The sequence below is a fragment of the Phyllostomus discolor genome, chromosome 14, assembly GCF_004126475.2.
Source record: "Phyllostomus discolor isolate MPI-MPIP mPhyDis1 chromosome 14, mPhyDis1.pri.v3, whole genome shotgun sequence".
NCBI lineage: Eukaryota > Metazoa > Chordata > Mammalia > Chiroptera > Phyllostomidae > Phyllostomus > Phyllostomus discolor.
The window spans coordinates 22,565,280-22,584,387 of record NC_040916.2 but is presented as its reverse complement, the minus strand read 5'-3'; positions in this window follow the sequence as shown (position 1 = coordinate 22,584,387).

Sequence of the window (19,108 nt, the reverse complement as noted above, 5' to 3'; positions counted from 1 at the left end):
GACCACCATCACGTTCTTCGCTGCACTCGGACGGGGACCCGGAGGCGCTGCCCTGGGAGGCGGCAGGGGGCCGGGGGCCAGAACCGAACGTACCAGGCGTCAGGAAGGAAATCCGAACCCGGGAGGGGAATCTTGGAGGGGCCCCAGAGGGGAGGACTGGAGACTCGCACACTGGCCAAGGCTCAGAGCTGCCGCTCGGCCGGACTGAACCGCTGCTTGTCCCAGTGCGTCCCTTCTCGGGTCCGAACGTTCTGGCCTGGCCCACGATGCTCACTGAGCCAAAGTGGACGGAAGGGCCGAGAACTACGGACACCCTCTCCATGAGAGCCCCCTCTGTCTTCTGGGTGGCAGCTACCTCGTTCTCTTGAAGCCAAGAGAACCCGGGGCGACAGGCACATGCCTTTGTTTCAGGGCGCTCGGCAGCAGCCGTCCACTCCGGAGTTTCCCTCGAACCTGGGTTTTCCCAGGCCTGCCTCACAAAGGAATCACACACACGCACACATGCACACACACGTGCCCTTCCCTCGGCACGAATGTTTGTTTTCTGATTCTGCAAGGACAATGTGATAAGAGGCCTTTTATGAACTTAATAGCCCAGGGAGTGCATTTCAATGGCTATTGTAGGAGCACGACTGGGTGTGCGCGAGATCAGCACAGTGTGTCCGGGACAGACCTGCTTCTTGCCCCCAGAGTCCATCCGGGGGCGGACGCCTCGGAGGCGGGACGCGGAGATGGTGTTTATGGCGTTGGCTCGGAGCCGGAGCGTGACGGAGCCACTGCGGACTCTGGTCGCGGCGTCCCTGAGCTGAGCTTGCTGTTGCGTGTGCCCTCCGAGGTCACGGGAGCAGCCCGAGCCCGGGAGCCACGGGGCCTGGCTTCAGGTCCGAGTCTGCCCGGACAGGCTCGGCCAAGTGACCCAAACGGCCTGGGCCTTGCTGTCCCCACGTGTAACGCCAGGGAAGCGTTGGCCTCCCGCCTCCGGGAGCGCCGCCGGGGCCTCCGTACCAGCAGCCTGCGCCTTTGGTCTGCCCGCAAAACTGCGGACACACGCCCCCCTCCCTCCCGCCCCGCTGATTTCTGCCGCTGGGGCGTGTCCCTGCCCAGCGCCTGCGCAGTGCGGGCTGCTGCTTGCCGCCCCGGCCACCCGCCGTGGCCGCGCCCCAGAGACCCAGTAGCTGACTCCTCGCCCCGCACACGTGACCGCTGATGCTCGTCTCACTCACGTTGCCGCTCGCACCTGCGACTTCCAGCGTCGTTTCTGGATTCCGCTAAACGTCATCGATCACCGATGATGAGTGATGGGGAGAGAGATTTCTCCCGGATTCGTGCGTCCTGACTCGGGCCTGGAGTCCGTGACAGCCGCCGGCTTTTGTCGGTGAACGTGGGTCATCGAGGCGCCCACCACCACCTGGTCCCACCACCTGGCGCAGTGTGTGTGACGGGGCCGTGACCCTGGACCTCCGGTGACTCTTCATCGCAGGGGTGAGACGGAGCCGGACCCCAGGTGTGCCGTCTCGGGACATCTCTCGGCTCTCGGTCACCTGGGGCGAGGGGCTTGTCCCGGAGAACCCGGGTCTCCGGTCCCCTGTGTCGCCCAGTGGCTGCTGCCGCCGGGGAGCTGTCTCTCCGCACACTGACTCCCTCTCCCCTCAGCCACCTGTCTTCTGGAAACGTGGACCGTTAACAACGTTTTGTCAATGAAAATGCATATTCGACAAAGAGGTCAGGCTGGCAAGGATTTTAAGGAGTCCCCACATTACTTCATAAAGTGAGGGTTCCTTTGGGAATGCGCTTTGCAATGGACTTCTCCCCGCTGTGGGCTTTCGGGCAGAGCGTGTTTGCTCGATGAGCAGAACCACGGACGGGTCCCCGAAGAGTCTCCCGAGGAGAGGACTGTGTCCCCTCTGCCCTGGGCTCACGCTGCAAATCCAGACCCACTTTGTCCTCCTTTTTCCTGTGACTGGCCGCGTCTCCTCCTATGTGGGCTGGGTGTTCAGGGACCCCTTCCCAGCCTCCTTGACCAGGTCTCTAAAAGCTTCAAGGTCATGGGGGGGGGCATTCTGAATCTGTTTCGGAGGGCTGCAGAGATCTTTGGTGGCCTTCGGTTATTCTGAGTTTCTGTGAAAACGGAACCTAAGCAGCGCCTGTCCTTCCTCCTTGCCTTGCGCCCCAGGGACCGTCCGCCCCAGGCTGCCCATCGTGGGCCCCAGGACAGCTGTCTTCTGCGGGCTGCTATCGCAGCCCCCCGGCGCTCCGCCTCAGACTCAGCTCGCCTCCGCGCCCCGAGGGAAGCCAGCCGGCAAGACTGCGTGGCAGTGAGCAAGGGGAGCCCCACGTCTTTCAGAGTCCCGGAGAGAAGGCCGCCTCGCCCAGCCGGCCTCTGACACGCCCCCCGCCCCACCCCCGCCACCGAGAAATGAGTCCACGTTGCCTTCCCAGGAACGCTGAGATTTCTCTCTTGCCGCCAGGCCAGGGTCCCCCACACTTCTCCTGAAGCCGAAGGGCTTACTTCCCAGTCACAGACCTGTTCATTAAAATGGGACGTTTTCAGTGGCATTCGGTTGATTTTGTTAAAGACTCTGAACAACATTTTTCAGGTTCCAGGACATGAGTTTATTTTCTGTGACAGTTATTTCAGCTCCTCCTCCGGGCCAGGGGGCTGAGTTGGCTCCGGGGCCCCCCAGGAACTCAGCCTGTGAGGAGTAGAGGGGATGCATGGGGGCTTCCCTCCTGTCGTCACTGGCCCGCTGGCTCTGGGAGGTGACAGCGGACGGGACTGTGATTCTGTCCCTGGAGAAAGGTGCACGGTTCGCCGTGACCCTGGAGGGCGAGAACCGTGACTGCCCTTGCCCTCCTCCCGACACCTCGAGTCCCTCGGATGTCTGTCTAGTCTCCGTTCAATCAAATTCAAGGCCAAGGCTGTGTCTTGGAGTTCAGCTGCTTTGGTTTGGGGACATTCCTCCCCAGGTCTGTCCTGGCCCATGCACCGGCGGTGGGAACGAGACAAAGGATGGCCCTAGGCTCCCAAATGCCACACTCACGCGCACAGGTGTCCCCGCCCGGCTCCAGGGGGGCTCCTACGCAGACAGGCCCCTCCGCTCCTGGGGGGCAATGGCCCTGTGGAATCCCCAGGCTGACCGGACCCCGCACCAGTACGTGAGAGCCAGCCCCCGTGCCGACTGTGTGTAAAGAATGGGCCTCAGAAACCTCTAACAAGTGGCCTGATGCTTAAACTGACCCCGTTTCTCGTGTGCACACACACCGCACCACAAAACTAGTGCGATTGCCCTGTATTCCTGGAAGGCTGTGAGCCTTGGTTTCAGTTCAGCCAGAGTTCAAGAGCTCCAAAAACGGAACACACTTCCTCTCCGGGAGAGCACGAATCGTGATCTGTTTTAGATAAGAGAAGATAAGATGATTGTCCTCCTTCTTCTTCCTCTTCTTCCTCTTCTTCCTTTTCTCCTCCCCCTCCTCCTCCTCCTCCCCCACCCTCCTCCTCCTCCTTCACAAACGAATCTGTCCACGAGGAGCATTTGTTGTCTGTACACCCCTGCGATACTTGGGAGTTTCCGAGGTGCCCTGAATACTGAGTGGCCCAATATTCAGAGCCACTGAGAGGAGCGCTCTACGAGAGAGATGCTCTCTGGAGGGCGTAAGAAGTCTTCCCCTCGGGTGCCGGTGTGTTCAGAGACGTCCCGTCCCGGTGACTCGCACGCTGGTGTGTGCCCATGTCCCCCCATGTCCCCTCACGACGCGTGAGACTGGGGGCCTGCATGGGCGGCTCTGAAACGTGTTGGGTTTGGGGGCGTTTTCACCCTTTAACACTGAGAGCCTCAGAGATCTGTTTTACAACTGTGGGTTCCGTCAACAGATGTTTATCGTGTTAGAAATTCAAACGGAGACATTTTTAAAGGGCAACAACACACGGGCACCCCTTCCAAGAGCTGTGGGTGCGCTGACGTTCCCTACCTCACTCCGTGCAGCCCCCGGAAATCTCCACCCTGCCCTGGGGAGACGAGAAAAGGACAGGAGGCAGGGAGCGTCCCTGTGCTGCTATGGAAGTCATGTTGAGCCCGCAGACCCCCCAGGAAGGGTCGCAGAGGCTCCCGGGCTGCGCCTGGAGAATTCCTGGTGCGGGAGGTGCGCCCTCGCAGCGCCAGCCTTCCCGGGAAGGGATGCGGAGCCAGCGACCTGGGCCCTCGGCAGAGGAATCAGAGGAATCAGAGAGAAGGCCGCACGCAGCAGGCCTCCCGAGCGGGAGGATATTGGCTGTCAGCGTCACTTACCCCCCTTTGCTCGCACGGCCCCCTGAACCACCTTGTTCCGGTTGACCCCAGACCGTGGGTTCCCATCTGCACCCTCATTTCTCTCTATGGACTCCCTTCCCAGAACCCGACGTCCAGACCGGGACGCAGGGCGGCCTCAGCGCCCTGCCCTGGGGGTGGCCCGTCGGCAGCCTTGCTGCACAGCCCCCCGGCCAGTGGGCAGCTGGGTGCCCTCTTCTCTGTCCTCCCGCAGCCCTTTCCGGGGCAGAAGGGGCACCACGGCAGGAGGCCCTGGACGGGGGAGTCCAGCTCCTGACAAACCTCTCCACATGACCACCCCCGTCCCGCCGTTGCAGCTTACCCTTGCAAAGGGAGCTGCGTGGGCGCCGCCTGGTTTTCCCCACCAGTCGTTCTGTTTGTGAGAAGTCGCCCCCCGCGCCCCCCATGGCTTCCCCTTGTACTCTGGGGTCCCGGGGTGGACCTGCCCCCTCCTCGGTGCAGGCTTCTCTGCACTGAGTCGGGTCCTCGGAGGTGCCCGTTCGGACCCGCCAGCCACTGCCTTCCCTCCCGCCTGCTCCTGGGTGTCACTCAGAAGCCTCTCGCGGGTGGGCCGGGGCCCTTTCTCAGCTGCTGGCATCGACGCAAACTGTCCCGCGTTGTTCAAAGTCCTGCGTCGCTCAGATTACTTTTATAATGTAGATAAGGTTGGGTAGCGATTGCTCGTTCGTTTCAAGGCTAAAGCCTGGTGTTTTTAAAAGATTTTCTTTACGTTTTAGAAGGAGGGGAAGGTCAGGAGAAAGAGAGGGAGACAAACGTCGGAGAGAGAGAGAATTGTCACTTGGTCGCCACTCGCATGCACCCCCCCCCCCCCCCCCCCCCCCCCCCGACCAGGGACCAAACCCGCCATCCAGGCACCGGCCCTGACCGGGAATCGAACTGGCGAATTTTCACTTTTGGGGACAACACCCAACCCACTGAGCCTCACCAGTCAGGGCTAAAGCCTGGTTTTGCTGTTTTAAAGGTGTATGACTGTTGCTACAATAAAATCCGCAGGCACGAGTCAGACTTACTCCTATACTTTCACCTTCCTTCACGCCAACAGGGAACTTGAGAACCAACCAATCAGCACAATTCCTCTACTGCCAGGAAGGAAGAGAAATGCTGAACCGAGGAAAATCCGTGCTGTAGCTTTAAAAAAATCGAGTACGTAATGCAAGACCATTGTCACCTCCAGTGCCCAGTTGAACCCGGGGAGCTCTTGCCGGCCTTCACCACCACGTGCTCTGCTCAGGGTCACCCATCTTCCCCGGGTCCCTGACTGTCCGAGCTCCCCGGGGAGCCTGCCAGGGGCACACTGGGTCCTGGCGCCCAACTGAGCTGCCCATCTTCCTGAATATGTCAGAACCACATCCTTCCAAGTGACGAACGTGTAATCAGTGTGGCAGACCGCCTATCTGCTCCAGGAAAGCCCTATTCATGTGCAATTGCTTGGGTCGGGGGAAGTGTAAGGTGTGAGGAGGGCATGACCCAACAAAATATAGAAGGTAGCCAAGCCCTGGCTTGAGTGGCTCAGTGGACTGAGCACTGACTGGCCTGCAAACCAAAGGGTCACTGGTTTGATTCCCAGCCAGGGCACATGCCTGGGTAGTGTGGGCCAGGTCCCCAGTAGGGGGCATGAGAGGCAACCACACATTGATGTTTTTCTCCCTCTCCTTCTCCCTCCCTTCTCCTCTCTCTAAAAATAAATGAAGTCTTGAAGAAAAAAAAAAAGTAGCCAAGAAGAGGAGGAAGCACATAACTTGTTTCCATGAATAAAATGATACACTGAAGCCTCAAGGTTCAAGGGGAAGCCAGACAATTTAGAAATGGCTACATTTTCATCTCTAGAGGGAACAGAGATGTGAGTCCTGCTCCCACTGCGTTGCCCTCAAACCCATCTTAACCCGTCACCTTATGAAGCGCCGCCCCTGTTCCGTACGTGGAATTCTTGTCTCCCTAGGAAAACGTGTAACTGAAGGAAGATGCGACCAGCATCTCATGCTGACAGCGTGACCCCCACAGGGGCTACTCAGACACACTTGAGAGACCCTTACATGGAAGAAAGCTCCATGTCTCGGCTATCAGGCAGTGTGGTTTTAGGGGCTAGGGCCCTGCTGTTGAGGAACGTATCACTTCCACCGAGAAACAGCACACACTCAGTGACCATGTGGACAGGCAAGGATGTGGCTCAACGTGCCTTCCCCCCCCCCCCCCCCCCCCGCCCCCGAGCCAGGCCATCAACCATGCAGCTCCCCGGACAGGAACAAAGATGCAATCGTGTGACCTTGTCAGGAAAGTCAATCAGAGGAGAAATAACCATATTCACCCTCACAGGACGTTATCGCTTGTTCTTTGCAAACTCTTTGGCAAGAGGTTTAACGGCCTGGCCAGCAAGGTGCAGGGTGATAAAAGCAGGCACTGGCGGGTGCTAGCTGTTTTGAGGAAAACGCGTCCCCAAACCTCCTGGGATCGGCCCCCACTCAGTCCCGTGGAGCAGAGGTCTTCCGACGGGACGTCACACGGCCAGAGAGTCAGGACACCCTTGCATCCCAGGCTGTCCCACGGAGAACATTGCATAAAGGCTAAGATGGGCCCAAAACAACAAGATCGATAGTGGTGAGTGTTAGCTAGCTCTAAGGAGTAGCTGGAGGACAGAGACTGGCAGAAGGAAAAAATCTTTTTATAGGATAACTTTATTTACTCTGAATGCTAAGCACATGAACATTTCACGGACCCAAAACCAAAATAAGACGAACCAAACAAGCAAACAAGCAAAAACCTTGTGAAGTTGCCGGGGGCTGTCTGTCTAGCTTTGCAACTGGAAACCTGACAAAGGAGCAACATAATTATTCACCTTCCTGACGCGCGGACGGCACAGCCCTTGAATAAGCTACAAAGTCCAGGCAAGCTTCCAGTTGGAGGATAAATGTTATCTCTGGACCTTGGAAGTTTTGCTACCGAAATGCTGGCCCTGGCAAGTAGCAACAAATGCTCAGTGCTTAGGGCGCCCTTGAACCTCTTCAAAGCACTTTCCCCTGTTCTAACTCTCAGCTGTCTCTCTGCCTCTCATTCACCCTCCTTCTCCTGCCGTTAAACGGGAGCGAGACTGTTGCACGCAGGTCATCCATGTGTAACAAATGCGGCCCTTCCCCAGGCCCCTGGAGGACAATTCTCCCTGCGTCCCGGGTCCCCTGTGTCCGGAAACGCAGACCAGAAGGGCATGGGGTCCCCCAGCACCGCGCCCCCTCTTCCTTTCCCGTTGACTCGGCACCAATGGGAGCCTGTTTGTCCTTTTCGTGGGGATCGTCCGTTCAGCTTAGAAACCTGTTTGCTGTCGTGGCCCTTGATTTTTAAACTTTATTTATGTATTAGTTTCGTCTGTGAAAGGCACGGGTGGATTCCACTTATTACCCTAGATCCACATTTTCACTTGCGGTAAAATATAATCGATGCATAAAAAACACCTATTTCTGCTTCCAGGTAGTATAATCCCATATTCTAGCTTTTCACGTGGCTGGGATTTCACAGCTCTCAGGGTCCGTGACATCGAAACGCACCTCAGGTTCTCCTGCAAATGGCGCAGCATATTGGTGGGTGCGCCATCAGCGAGGCGCCCCTCACGCAGCACGCTGGGGCCCCGGCGTTGCTGGTGGAATCATAAACTCATGAAGGCATGAAACCCCCCTGAGACAGACCCCAGCTGGAACAGTGTCACCCATGAAGTTTTAAAGAATAAAATACGTCATTATCCCAGCGGCCAAAAACCCCTCCCAGCGGAGGAGGATGGACAGGGCAGCGCCCAAGGTTCTCGTCTAGCCTCTCCGGCCACGGGACCAGAGGCGGGTTTTCGTGGAACCTTTGGAACTCTGACTCTGTACACTAACGCGAGTCAGGCCCACGCGGCATGCTGGTCAGGAGGGCGGTCCGGGGAGCGTGCATCGTGTATCATGCATGTCACGTGCTCGATGCTGTTGGGGGCTTGCATTGCATGTTTACATGACCCGAATGGGTGGGGTGATGAGCTTCATAATGTGGACGGGGAGACGGTCTCACAAAGGCCTGTGGTCAGCTTCACACCGAGTTGGGGATTGCACTTAGGTCTTTCTGGCTGCCAAGCAAGGGAGACCAAGCCTCTTCTCCCAGGTTCCCCGCTGGGAGGGGTGTGCCGTTGGCGCGCTCCAGGCAGAGGGCACTGTTCTCCCGGCCTGTTAGCCGGCAGGAGGGTTGGCGTGTCTCACGCCTGTGGAATGGGGAGGCAGGGCGGGGCCGGCGGGGCCGGGTCCCGGGGTGGAACTTGCCCGCCTGGACAGACAGGGCTGGGGAGGTGGACAGTGGAGGGGAGGAAGGCCGACCAGACCCAAGAGTGCGGTGCAGGCAGTGAGCAAGTCTCATACCTGTCAGCCCTGGTGTTCTGGTTGGCAGCGGGGCCCCCACAAAGTGGGGGAGCTGCAACAGAGTGCGGCAGCAAGGAGGGGGCGAGGGCGGGAGCGGAGGGGGAAGGAGTCCCTCGGAAGTGTCCAGGGCAGGAGGTCCTCCTCTTGGCAGCTGAGGCCCAGTCACCGGGCAGGTGCAGGGGTGCCCACTAAGCGGAAGCAGGGCGAGAGGGCTTCCTGGAGGAACTGCCCCTGAGCCGGTCCTGAAGAGCACGCGGCCAAGTGTCTCTCCAGGGGCTGTTGCCCGTTTTTCAAAAGGAATGGTTCGTGGCTTTGATGTTGAGTTGTATGAGTTCTTTGCACATCTTGGATACTAACCCCTCATCAGATGTATCGGCGAGCGTGTTCTCCCACTGGTGGGTTGTGGGTTGTCCTTTCCCCGTGTCGGGGATTGTCTTTGCCGTGCAAGAACTCTTCAGTGGGACGTCGCGGCCTCATTTGTTTGTTTTTCCTTTTGTTTCCCTCGCCCGAGGGGGCAGCAGGGTGGACCTGGAGCACATTCAGCCAAGCGAAATAAGCCGGTCAGGGAAAGACAAACACCATATGATTTCACGCATCTGTGGAACCTAATGCACAACCTGAACTCACAAGCAAAACAGAGCCAGACTCAGGGATGGAGAGCAGGCTGACAGCTGGGGGCGGGGGGGGGGGGGGTGTGGGGAGGGGTGGAGGGATTGGGCAAAACGGAAAACAAACTCATGGACGCGGACAACAGAGTCGTGGTTTTTGGGGGGGAGGGAGGTGGAAGAGGGTACAGAGGGGTTACATGGTAATGGCAGTGAGAAACAAACTATTCAAAAGATTAAGAGCGCACGACACTGGATCAAGGGGCCCGGACAGCAATGGCAGGGGTGGCGGACCGCAGCGGCTGTGCGCGGGCGCTCTGTGCTCCGGCCGGCTGTGTCCGTGGGTCCGTGGCCACAGTCCCCCTCCCAGGGCTGCTGCGAGCATTAAAGGGAGGAATTACGGGCACCGCCTTCACACACAGCTCTCAGTGAATAGACAGTATTAATGATTCTAAATGCAATAGGACCTGGCGGATCTACAGCTGTGTTGAGGGGGCTCCTTCCGTGTTTGGGCGATCCCTTCCCACGCTGGTCTTGGGTTTTTGATTTCTCCACTTGCAGAATATTGCACAAACCCACGGGTGATTTATTGAGGAATTGACAGATATGCAAGAAATGTGGCAGTGTATGGCCTCAGAAGGGGTTCACATTTACAGGAAGGTGTCTCGGCCCACTGCAACCTTTGTTCTCATTCCTTCCTTCCTTCCTTCCTTCATTCCTTCCTATTATGCAGCAGGCACTACGCTGTATGAAAGCCTTACAGAGATGATTTGCAGAAAATTAAAAACAAAAACACAAAGACGATTTATACATGATACTTACCTGTAGGAACTCACAGTCCGATGAGAGAATCAGACCTGGAAATAACTCCACGTGACCAGTACGACTGCAGAGTCACGCGCAGGACCAGTCAGGACGGGCTCCGGCTGAGCCGGCCGGGGCCTGAGAAACGACGCACAGCGGCAGCCGAGCGGCAGGAGGAAGGACCAGGGGGAAAGAGACAAGCTGGAGCTTTTGCAGCGACCCAGACAAGGCCGGCGGGTCCTGACCTCTTCTAGCTGAACACATTGCCCGGCCCTATGAAGAGACCTTGGTTCATTTGTACAAGCTGCTGGTCTGAAGGTGGTACTCAAAGGTGTGGGTGTCAACGAGATATAGTTCGAGGAGATGCTGGCGACATGTGGGATGCGAGGGGCCCACACGGGCAGGCCCGGAGAAGACCGCCAGATAAAGAGTGAGGAAGAACAGGCAGGAGAAGAAACCGGGAGAAGGCGTCCCGGGCCCGAAGAACAGAAGGCGCTTCAGGATGTGGAAGGTGATGGATGCCAAACGCGACAGGGCGTCGAACAGGAGAGGAGTGATGAGGAGTCACCCGGTTTCACAGTTAAGGTGCCCGGCGTCACCTCAGCCAGATCATTGGGGGTTCCCAGGGGATTGCTGTGACTGGAAGGAAAGAGTGAGTGTGATGAGGAGGAGGGGAGGCAGGGATGCAGGAAAGGCGCCTTTAATGGGGGAGACACAGGGTCCTATGGGGAGCCACTCGGGGGTGGGGGGCCCCCAAGCACTCTGCTGCTTTGTTTCTGTCTGAGAGTTGCTTTTCGGGTAAGAAATTCTGTAAAATATGTTTCACGGTTTAGGAGTCTGATGGACAGCCCTTGAACAAGGGCTCCCTCAGTGTTACCTGACACCTCTCCGCTTCCCCTCTTCACCTGCCCTCTGCTGGGACCCCAGCAGAGGCTCGGGGGCTGGGCAGAGGGAGGAAGAGAAGCCAGCTCCCAGCTCAGGGCCCTCCTCCAGGGCCCTTCCCTCCGCCTGCCCCAGAACTCCCCGCACACCAGCTCGCCCCTCCCTGACCCACTTGGCTTCGCAGCCCAGCTCCCACTGCCGCCATCTCTGCGCCTTAGACCGTCTGCTTTGGGCCTGGTCACTGAGCCGCGCCAGCTGGCGCCGCGGACTCAGGCCTGAGCCCCTGGAACACCGCTGACAGCGCCAGCCATGACCCATCATGACCTCGTCATCCCCTGCACCTGTATTTGTTAAGCCCCTCGCGGGAGCTGGGTGCTACCTGAGACCCAGGGAAGACACAGGTGACGGAGGACACCAGAGTCCCTGCCCTCTGTGACAAAGGGTACGCCGGGGCAGGCAAGGGCCCCAGACACGCGCCCTTCCGGGGAGGGAACCTGGACCCACACACTGAACTGTGGTTACACCTGGTGAACCCTCGGAGCCCGGGTCCTCGCTGTGATTCAGCCTCTGACGGGCTAAGGTGCAAGGTCTGGCTGATGTCACCTCTCTCCCCCGGGCGACCAGACTTCAAACGGCTCCGCGGCCAATTACGGGGGCGCGTTATCAGTCGAGTCAGAGTCTGATGACTTTCCCACTCACTGCAGATTGGGAGCTCTCCACCGGCTGCCACGTCTCACCTCGGCGGCCTCTCCCCCAGCGCGGCACCCTCACTGCACAGCCTCGCCTTGTCCTCCCGTCTCAGAGCGCTGGGCTCTCTAGAGTGTGATTGATTCCTCGGGTGCCACACCCTTTCTAATGTGCTATCAGTGAAAAGATGTGCCATTATTTTACGTACTCACGAAGAAAAAACAGTGCCCAAGGTGAGGACTCTAATGGGAAACCCGTACAGAAAGCTGAGAGGCCGAAGGGCTGCTACACCCTCCACAGGAAAGTGAGCGTGAAATACGCTCACCCCGCACGGGGAAGGAGCCGAGACATTTGCACACCCCAGCCTTGGCACCGGTGGAGAGAAGGCGAGAAACTTCTCATCCGAGAATTCACCGACACGCTGGCACCTGTGTACGTGGCCCAAGTTCACGCTAGCAGTGTGACCCCAACAGTCTCGCTGTGAGAATTTAATCTGAAGCGGTGTCAGGGCGCCTGGCAGAGACCAGGTAAACCCTCGGAGCCGGGGTTCGCAGGGCCCGTGTGACGCCCACCTCCTCTGGCAACGGCTAAAATCGGTACATTTCCAACCGACGGGCGGCGGCGGCCTTCCGTGCGGAGGAATTGAGTTTCGACCGCGAGCAGATGATTTATTTCGTCTGTCGAGACTGACCACTCTGAGGCTGCAGGTGGAGGAAGGGGGGTTATGCTGCACGCGGACCGTGGCGCACAATGGGAGGCCCATTCGGGGCTGCCAGGGGCTGCTGCTTTTCCCCCGGAGATCGGAACTGCTCTCCACCTGGCATCTCCGGCTCTTCCCGACATGCAGGAGGGCTGGGTGGTTGCTCTGACCAAGGGTCACGCTGGCACCTGCAGATATGAGGACAGGCTGCTGGGGCCAGGAGGCCTGCTGCTTGGCAGAAGCTTCCCGGAGACCTGTCGTGGGCTCCAAGGTTACAGAGGCTGGCGAAGGTTCTGAGAGGGACCATGCACACTCTTGTAAAGCAGGGTCTGGGTGGGAAGGGTAAACTTCCAGGGTTTTTTGCTAACAGAAGGAACCCCAGAGACTACCTCGTTCAATTCCTCAGGCCACTGGGCAGGGCTGCTGTCATATCAGATCTTTGCATGGCTCAGCCTTTTGCGTAAGTCAGGTCTTTTTTTAAATGCCACCTCCTCAGGGAAGACCCCCTTGATGACCTCATCTGTGGTAACCCGGGATGCTTGACCCTGTATTCTGCTTCCTTCACTCACACCGGTTATCACTATCTGATACTGCCTGAAATGCTTAGTCAACTGTCAGCTTGCTTTTGTTCTGTCTTTTCCCACTAGAATGTAGGGACCCCAATGCAACACTGTAAGCCCAGGGCCAGAACAGTGTCCGGCCCCAAGTAGAAACTCAAAAAAATATTTGTTCAGCAAGTGAACAGTGAATGAATCAATGAAGATAATGAGGGCAATGGCTCTAATTATTTCAATGTCAGACGAATGGAATTCCATGTCAGGTTTAGGCTAGGTGTTAAGTGATTCGTTTTCTCTGAGCAGCCAGCCTCTTAGCACAGTCCCTACCCCGTGCACGGCTCTTGGTAAGTGTCTGCCGGTGGGAGATCCTTTACATCACACACCCACCCCCTGGGGGAAAAGCGACCAAGCTCATCATTAGGGGACAATGACAGACGTGATGCTGTCAACCAAAATAAGCACAAAGGTTGGGAGATAGGAGCAGATTTTAGGTGATATGAAAAGTTGGAAGAGATGAAAGAATTAAGGATTAACAATAACATTTTTGAGATGAGAAGGAGGGAATCTTCTAGGCTGGGAGTGGAGTGCAGGAGACGTTTTAAGGAAGAAGAAGAAGAGATGCAAGGTGTCCTGTCTGCCTGTTCTCCTCTGACCTTCTTTGCCAAGTAACCGAGGGAGGTTGCACCACCTTCTCCCAGGAGGGCTTTAAAACTAAGAGCCCCCTTGTCCGTGGCCAGTGTGCCCGGGGGTCTGCCCTGAGAATGAGGGTTAACCGGCAGTCCTCTCCAACGTCTCCATCCAAGTTGCAGGTGCAGCAGACCCCAGGGGGCCCCGGCGCCCGGCACCTAATTTGGTGAGGGTTCGTTCTCCATCGTTTTCCTTCCTCCTGGGTGTTGTCTTTTTCCTTTTCCTGCTGCAGACTGTCCATTTCCGTGTGGCAGAAAACCAGACTGCTGGCATCTTCCAAGCTTCATGGCTTATAGCTTTTGGCCTCTATGTTTCCAGGCCCCAAACCCCAGATCAAGGCACCTTGCCCAGCTTGGAAAGGCACCTCGTCATCATGCAGTCAATCAGGCCCGTCGGGCGGGCTTGCAGGAGAACCCAGGAAGGACGGAGTGGTGGTGGGGAAAGAGACACACAGTTTCCAAGGCAGTGGGTGAGGCTGGGCCGGCAACACCGTACCGTACTGGCCAGGCACTCGGTTGGGCAAAGATGATGATGCCCTTCTACCTGTGAAACCAAGGTGTCATCCACTGTGGCCTTCACAAAAATGCTGTCACGCAGGCGGTGTCCTCAGAAAGTCCGAATGAGGCGCCACTGCCTCTGGGAGCCGCCGAGCTTGGCACGGCTCTTCGGCGAGGCTGCGCCTGCTTTCGCCATCACAGGCACATCCCGTCTGTCCAGTTCGGGAGGCTGGCCGGTCCCGGGGAGTCATGATGGCTGCAGAGGTGAAGGTGATAGCTGGGAAACCGGTTCGTCGACTCTCGGGAGTGTGGAAAAGAGGTCAGTGTGACACCATGGTGGCTGAGCAGGATGAAGTGGGAAGTGAGCAGAGCCGATGGAGAGAAAGAAAGGAGGGGAGACGGGAGAAGAGTGGCATCGCAGGAGGTAACGCAACATTAACTCCAAGCCCTGGCTGGCGTAGCTCAGTGGATTGAGCACGGGCTGTGAACCAAAGTGTCACAGGTTCGATTCCCAGTCAGGGCACATGCCTGGGTTGCAGGCCATGACACCCAGCAACCGCACATTGATGTTTCTCTCTCTCTCTTTCTCCCTCCCTTTCCTCTCTAAAAAAATAAATAAGTAAAATCTTTAAAAAAAATTAACTCCAAACCTCACTTGCTCGGATCATCCAGGAATGAGAGACAGTCTCTCCTGAAAAATACCAAACATGGTAAAGCTGTCTGATCTGGGGCTCAGGGGCCCCAAACTGCCCCTTTTGCTCCGTGGCTGCCTGTTCAGCATTTTCCCAGAGCAGCGAGAGGGGGTAGGAGACTGAATGAGCCATTCATGCCCAGCTTTGTCCCCATGACGACTGATCCTTATCATTTACACCTTCAGAGCCTGCATTTGTGTGTTTGGGGTAGGGATGGAGCCGGCTTGTGGTCACAGAGCAGGGCTCTCCTAAGGGCTGACATTTCTTTTAGAGCTAGACCTGCTGTCCGTGCTTATCGTGATAGCGATTTTTTTCATAGATGACTTGAAATGAAAATTCTTCAATTTTCCTTTTAGAAAATGGCCACAGGCCATCCTGGTTCAGCGGTTCAGTTGGCTGGAACGTTGTCCCGTGCACCACAGGGCTGCGGGTTCAATCCCCAGTCGGGGCACATATGGGAGGCAACCCGTTGATGTATCACTCTCACACTGATGTCTCTCTCTCCCCCCCCCCTCAAATCAATAAATATACCCTCTTCCAGTAAAGATGAAAGAAAGAAAGAGAGAAAGAAAGAAAGAAAGAAAGAAAGAAAAGAAAAGAAAAGAAAGAGAAAGAAAGAAAGAAAAAGAAAAGGGCCACAGCTTAGTAATTCCCTTAGAGAAGAAAGAATTTTTCTCCACCCTTCTAGGTTTTTTTCCCACTGGTCTAATAATTAAATAGTCATGAGACAGGGTAATAAGACACAATAGCCAAATGCAAGTCCAGAGGTACACATGGGAGAGTGAGAGACCCCACACCCCCCCGAGACCCCAGGTGAGAGGCAAGGGAAGGGGAGGTGGGTACGCAGGACGTTGCGAGCCAAGGATGAGGTCCGGCTTCCGAGGGTGCAAGGCGGCCTGCAGGATGGTAAGAAGAGAGGACGTTCGTAATCGTGCGCTTGCCCTGCGGGACAGAGAGGGGGTCGAAAGGTATCCCCGGTAGTAACTCTTACTGTGGGGAAGTCCTCACCTGAAATTCCCCCAAGTAGCCAAGGCAGGACCTTCTTCGGAGACCCCAAGGCCCCCAGTGCCTGCAGCTCAGAACAGCCCGCCCACCCACCCAGGATCCCGTCCTGGGCGCACCTGGTCCGAGCCCCTTCACCCCCGAACGGGTGCGTGACAACACAGGCTGGGGCGCGCCCGCCGTTTGCTGGGCAGAGGAGGAGGAAGTGACGAGTGGGGGAGACCCCTGGCCCAGGCAGAGGGCCCGCGTCACCCTCGCGCTGGACTGGAGAGGCTGTGCAGACCCCGAGCCCGTTGGGGGAAGGAGCGTCACGCGATCTCCCGAAAGTCAAGAGACACACTGACGGGAACCGCAGAGGAGGCGGATGGAGGTGTTCGGGGAGACGAGGCGGGCCAGGAGCCACATGGGGAGACCGTCACGGCTGGGCCTTAGCTGCTCCGCGAGGCGGGAAGGAAGCACCCGGGACTGAGACCTGCCGCCTCCGCATCCGGCCAGCGCGGGTCCTGGCACACCGCAGCTCGGGGGTTCGTGTGGACGGCTGAGTGAAAGGAGCGTGTGACGGCTGCAGGCGTGTCCGTGTCTCCAGAGTCACGCACACGCTGGGGCTCCTAACGGCAGGAGATGTGCCCTCGAGGAGTGGAAGAGAATGGAAGAGCTCCTTGTCATTTTTCAACGTAACCCAGGTTGGATTTTTAAATTTTATTTACCTTTAAATTCTATCATTATTATTTTTTATTATCACCAGAAGACATGCTTATTGATTTTAGGAAGAGGGGAAGGGAAAGAGAGAGAGGGAGAGAAACATGGATGTGAGAGAGAAATACCCATCGGTCGCCTCTCTCACGTGCCCGACCAGGGGCCCAACCCGCAACCTGGGAATGTGCCCTGACTGGGGATCGAACCCACGGCCTTACGGTTTACAGGACGACGCTCCAGCTAACTGAGACACGCTGGCCAGGGCCCTGGTTTGATTTTTCTGAATTGTGCTCCTCGTTAACTAGGAATCGGATTCCAAAATACTGGCTCCAAGTGAAAGGGAGAGAAAGAGGGTTTCGAGTGAAACAGAGAAAAGGAGCTACATCTGGGACCCAGAAACTGAGGCTGCGGCAGGGATTTCTGCGGTCCCCGGGCCTGGGAGGAAGAAGGGAAACGCGGAGGGATCTTCCCGGGGAAGCCAGGCAGCCGGGCCACAGGGGGAGGTCCCTGCGCCTCCTTTCTGATCCGTGAAGAGTCGGAACCTGGGCCTGTCCGCAAAGCCAGCCCTCTGGTTCGTGCGCGAGAATTGCTGGGGTAAAGCGGCTTCATGCTGAAAAACGAGGGGCAGATACGCAATGGGAATGTTACTGAGAAATGACAACTCAGGTGAGTTCACAGCACGCCTGACCCCGGGCACAGCCGCTGGACACGGCCTGCGGGGGTCACACCCTGACCCTCCCCCTCACCGCTGCCACGTGGCTCTGGGCCAGACCGTCTGAGACTGAAGTGCATCCCATCAAGACACGTGCTCTGATACGCACGGCACATAATACCTGCTCAATAAATACCAACGAATCTTACTATTATTGTTCTCAAATGCTTCCTTAATCACATTCTACGAAGGCCTTTCTCCTGCTTAAAATATTCAGTGGCTGCTTGTCTCACCCCCTAAACTGCAAGTTTTTAAGCCTGGCTTCCAGAGCATTCCAAGGCTGGCGTCCACTCACCCGTCTCCTGCCTCTCCTCCGGGACCCACCCCACGCTCCAGCTTTCCTTAGAGCGTTTGAAGCACCTCGTTCTCTGACATCTCTGTCCACATCCCCTTTCTGCTGCTGGAAACCCCCCTTCCCCACCCCCCTTCCTGCAGAGAACCTCTTTGTCTGGTAACGTCACACCTTCCAGGAGGCGCCCTCTGGCGGGACCCTCCCACAGGCTCTCAGGTGCATCCCGCTCTTTAACACACTCAGCGGACGGTCTTTTCTCTCTCCCCCTGGACCACGTGGTCCTTTGGGGGAAGAAATGGCATCCTGTCCTCCAGGGTGGCCCCAGCACGTGTCATAGAGCAGGTGTCCCCGGAAATGCTCGGAATCTTAGAGGAAGCTTAACCATGCAATTTTGTTTCAGCAAAGATAAAGAACTGAAGCCCACCGGAAAGATCCATAAATGGAGAATAATTGGGGACTCCCTCACCTCCCCACCCACGCCTGCCCCCTCCAGACTTGGGGGCCTGGCTTCGTGCCCTAATTATTTTCCATGCTCAGCCCCCCTAAGGGCATGGTGGAGTCATGTTCTCCAGGCCCCGGGACTCTGAGGCTGTTACCTGATCTTGCTGCGTTTCCTGTGAGCACCCACGGCTGGGGCTTTGATCCTCAGCAGGAAACGCTGAGCAGGCCTGGGGCCAGGTCCTTTCAAGCTGATTACACTTCCTGGGGCCTTGGATCTAAGACTTCCCACAGTCTGGACAATGCAGAGCCTGTCTGGACTGAGTGACGAGCAACTGCCTTCACCTTTTCTAAGAATCCTGCAGGGCCTGTACATAAATGCCCTTGTGGGCGGAACCCCTCCCCCGGCCCCCCGCCCCCTTGCACAGGGTGCCCAAAGTGATAGTTCAAGGTCACTCAGCCTCAGTGGCAGAACCAGGAGGTCAGACTCCAGCTCCAGCTGGCAGTGAGACTAGGGTCATATAACGCATCAGCCTCTCCTCTTCCCTTTGTCCCTTCTCATCCTGGATACAGAGCTATGGGATTAAAACCGGAGCGGAGGTGGGGGCAGGGGTGGGGGTGGCAGGCTGATGAGAAAATCATGTATTTGAACAAAAGTGAAAAGTAAATGGTGAAGCGCATTTATGAAATCCCTGTGAACCTGTGGCCAGCCGCCTGGAAGGCGCAGCGAAAGCCAATCCCCCAAATTCCCCAGGGGAATTACCCTATTATAGTTCTTAATTTGGCATGAAAAGCCTCCACCCCACCCCACCCTCCACCGCCTGCCAAGGGCCCAGAGGAAGGGTTAGGAGAAAAGGAAGAGGAAGCAAACATTTCTGTAGACTCAGGGGCTTGATTTTACTGCCATTTAGTATTACTTTGTTTCGAGATGAATCAGTTACAAGCTGCTGAAAGACCTTCCTGAAGACGCTAAATGATGGCAAATGGAACAGATGTCAGAATATGTCAATCTCAAGTGCAAATAGACCCAAAGCTTCCCGCCACCCCATCCCCGGTCTCGGCAGTAGGCAGAAGGACGGTCAGAGAGCCTCTCAACGCTAAGGAGGCCTCTCTGGTCCAGAGATCATAGATCACTCATCCCTGAAGCTCTTCTGCCTAC